The sequence below is a fragment of the Cupressus sempervirens genome, chromosome 4, assembly GCF_028749045.1.
Source record: "Cupressus sempervirens isolate cs-2001-9-10 chromosome 4, ASM2874904v1, whole genome shotgun sequence".
Classification (NCBI taxonomy): Eukaryota; Viridiplantae; Streptophyta; class Pinopsida; order Cupressales; family Cupressaceae; genus Cupressus; species Cupressus sempervirens.
Window position 1 is genome coordinate 161,580,631 of NC_143121.1, and position 4,808 is coordinate 161,585,438.

Below are 4,808 nucleotides of genomic sequence, written 5' to 3' on the forward strand. Positions count from 1 at the left end.
CTCAAGAGAGCACAAATGATTTTTGGTTTTTAGATAGTGGTTGCAGCAATCATATGATAGGCAATAAAGAGTTTTTTGAAAGTTTGGATAGATCAATTAAATGAGAAGTGAAGTTGGGAAATAATGATATAGTGGTAGTGAGTGGAAAAGGTACAATCAATGTTATAACAAAACATGGTAAGAAATATATTTTTAATGTATACTTTGTACTTGGTTTGAAACGTAATCTTATAAGTGTAGGGTAACTTAGTCAAAAAGGTTACAGAGTTATTTTTGAATAAACTTGGTGCACTATATTTGATATGCCTCCTAGTAACATGGTGATTGTAAGGGTAGAAATGACAAATAACAAAATGTTTCCACTTCAAATGAAGAGCAATATGACTGATGAAATTGCAACAAGTTTTAAGACAGTGAGTCAAAATCAAACATGGATATGGTACTTGAGGTATGGTCATCTAAATTTCAAAATATTATCTTTATTGCAAAGAAAGGAAATGGTAAGAAGCTTACCCCCAATTGAAGCATCATTAAGTCCATGTGAAAGTTCTATTTTGGCCAAACATCATAGAGAGAGTTTTCCAAAAGGGATGTCATATAGAGCAAGAGTACCTTTAGAAATTGTGCATTCAAATATATGTGGTCCAATGAAAATACCATCATTAAGGGGGAGCACTTATTTCTTAACATTTATTGATGACTTTAGTAGAAATACATGGGTTTACTTTCTTAAATATAAATCTAAAACATTTGGCAAATTTAAAGAAGTCAAGGCTTTTGTTGAGAAACAAAGTGGTTTACCTATCAAAGTATCAAGGTATTGAGATCTGATAGAGGACGAGAGTATAAGTCAAATGAGTTTTTAGATTATTGCAAGGATCATGGAATCAAAAAACAATTTACTACCAGTTACACACCATAACAAAATGGCATTGCAAAGAGATAAAACAGGACAATAATGGAGATGGCAAGGAGCATGTTGAAAGGTAAGAATCTTCCTAATGAGTATTGGGCTGAGGTAGTTTCTTATGCTATTTATATTTTGAATAAGAGTCCAACAAAGATTGTGAGGGACATAGTTACCCAACAAGTATTGAGTGGTAAGATTCGTAGTGTTCTCATCTTAAAGTATTTGGTCGTATTGCAGATGCACATGTTTCTAAAGAAACTAGAAGTAAGTTAGATCATAAGAGTGAGAAATGCATTTTGGTTGGCTATGATGAGCAATTTAATTCATATAGATTGTTTAATCCTATCACCAGAAAAGTCATTGTAAGCAGGAATGTTGTATTTAAAGAAGATAAATCTGGAGATGGAAATATAGATACAAATGTTACAGGTGTTGCAACAATAACATATGATGAGAAGGATAAAAAGAATCATGAAGATCGAGAGGATCAACCAAGTGACCAAGAAAGAACTCCACAACAAAGTCCACTAAGAGATACTTTAGAAAATGAAGTTGAGCATGGAGAATATTTGAATTCACAAGTAATAATTCAAACCCTATACTTGCAAAATTGAGATCAAGTAAGAAAACTAGAAGGTTGAGTGAGATTTATGATCAAGGAAATAAATTAAATTTGCAATCAAATTTTGCTTTATTTACTCAAGATCCTATATATTTTGAAAATGCAATTAAGGAAGAAGATTGGATTAATGCAATGAATGATGAAATAGAATCAATTGAGAGAAATGATGTATAAGAATTAGTTGATTTGCCTAAGAACAAAGATTGCATTGGTGTAAAAAGGGTTTATAAGACTAAGTTTAAAGCTAATGGAGATGTAGACAAATATAAGGCAAGGTTAATTGCTAAGGGATTTTCACAAGAATATGGGGTTGACTATAATGAGACATTTGCACCTGTAGCAAGACTTGATACTGTCAGAATAATATTAGCTATTGCAACTCAAAACAAATGAATGGTTCACCAAATGGACATCAAATCAAGATTTTTGAATGGATATTTGGACAAAAAAGTCTATGTGTAGCAACCACTAGGATATGAAATAAGAGGACATGAAAAAAAAGTTTATAAGTTGAAGAAGGCACTCTATGGATTGAAGTTGGCTCCAAAAGCTTGGTACAACATAATAGATTCATACATTATGGAGAATGGATTCAAGAGAAGCACCAATGAACCTACATTATATACCAAGATCAATGAACAAAGTCAAATTTTGATTGTTTGTTTATATGTTGATGATTTGATCTTCACAAGTAATTTATCTATTGATATGTTTAAATCAGCAATGAAAAGGGAATTTGAAATGATAGATCTAGAATTGATGAAATATTTTTTTGGCACTAAAGTTACTCAAAATGACAAGGGAATCTTCATTTGTCAAAGTAAATATGCAAAAGATGTTCTGAAGAAGTTTAGATTGGTAAATTGTTGTCCTATTTCTACACCTATTATAGTAGGTAGAAAACTTAGCAAAGAAGATAATGAGAAAGCTTTTGACTCAACTATATTTAGAAAATAGGTTGGTAGCTTCATGTATCTTACAACGACTAGGCCAGATATTATGTATGGAGTGAGTTTAATCTCTAGATTCATGAATTCACCAAAGACCTCACATTGGTAAGTAAGAAAAAAAATATTGAGATATATTGCAAGAACTATGAATCATGGCATATTGCATTCTACTTCAAATGATTTTGAATTAGTTGGATATATAGATAGTGATTTTGCAAAGAATAGTGACGATAGAAGGAGCACATATGGATATGCATTTCATCTTGGGATAGGTGTTGTAGCCTATGCATCAAAGAAGCAAACTGTAGTAACTCTCTCATCAGCTGAAACAGAGTATGTAACAGGAACAACAACAACATGTCAAGCAGTATGGATGTGAAGGATTTTGAAAGACTCAAAGCAAGCTTAAGATGGACCTACTACAAGCTTAAGAAGTTTGCTATTGCACTTTCAAAGAACCATGTGTTTCACAAGAGGACAAAGCACATTGACACAAGGTATCACTTCAATAGTGAGCTTGTTAATAACAGAGAAATTAATCTACAACATTGCAGATCAAAAGAGTAACTTGCAGATATCTTCACCAAGGCCTTACCACAAGTACAGTTTGAAATTTTAAAAAAGGCTCTAAGAGTTGTAAATATTAAAGAAGTTTTGTAATAGTTGATAGTAGAAATTAGGGGGTAGTGTTAGAAATATTAATTTCTACTCCAATCTTTCATTAAATGTTTTTAGAAGTTTAGGTTTAGGTTGTGCCGGTTGTAGTAGTTTCCAGAATTTTGTAAATAATTGTCTTGTTGGCAAACGTCACTTGCCTATAAAAGAGAGTGTTGTGTATCCATTTTGTCAATCAAAAAGTAATCAAATATTGTGCCGCAGCACATTACATTTGATATTTTATTTGTGTGTGCCTCTGTCCACCCATCAAACGATAGCGACCAAACTCAAGCAAGAGCTCTGTCAAAGTTAAGATACACATCCATAACTCACAAATGACATTCAACAATGACTCATTAAACAAACCCACGTGATTACAAGTTAACAATATGTTGGCAGCATAAAAGAAATCAATATTGATCAGATCAATAATTGATGAGGACACGTGGATATTAACCATGCATGACTAAGACAAAAATATTTATGCAAATGACCAGTAATTACAACAAAGGTAACATCAATTGATATGACACAAGCATTATATATTTGACTAAGTCCTACATGGGAGATGGTGCATCAACTGAACAAAGTGTTACCATAACTATCAAATATGATCTAAAAAGACACTAATAATTATTAATATATGGAGATTACTATTAAAATCATTGTTAAAATATGTTTGATTAAGAGTGCAAGTCTCATTGCTAACCCAAGAAACGTGATAGGTTAAGGATGTGTCTCTTATTCTTAAGGGTTGCATCCATTTGATTTATCAATTATAAAAGAGATTCCACAATATTCATTTGCGGGGAATCATCAAATATTACTTTTTAAATTATCTAGTATTGGCTTTAGTCCTCTAAAACAAACTACCTCCTAGCGAGACAGTGGTACATAGTCTAAACATTGTATATTAAGTACATAATCTATCATCCTGCATATTTATTGGTTCAAATAAGATACTTATCTAACTGCTACAGTAGATAATTGCAGACATTGCAGGCTTTTAAGCTATAAATCAAACATGGTACCCACCAAAGAATTTATAAGATTGTGCACTCAAACAGTGAATAAGGATTGAACATAGGAATTACCATCAAATAAGCAAGTGTTACCATAGCTTATAACAAAGTGGATATCAAAAAAGCATACTGTTTACTGTTCAAACGCATTTTGAACATTGAGAAATAATAGGAACAAGTTTTGAATAGAAACAAGTCTATCACAATTAAAGTTAGTCCCAAGTTCTTAGAAGGGATATTACAAGATTCTAATTTATAACAGTCCATGCTATTTATAATTGGAACTTTATTTTATTCATTCAAATCTGTCTTAGATAGAAATCTTCCTTACATATTTTGATTACAAATTTATCATTGCAGACGAGTGACGACACCGTGTTTTGACATATAGAAAGGATAACTAGAAACAACATCAATATTTTGTGCAAGCATATAATTTAGAAGTGAACAGAAACATGTCACTTATACTGATATCGCACATTAGGATAATTATTGTGTCATATCAGACAGCAAATACATTACTGCAAATAATACTTATCACCTGCACATACCTATATTGTTTATATAACACAACACCATTATACTATCACTATAAGTGAAAGGGAACATCGTATTCATAGCATATTTTATATCTCTATATCAGGCAA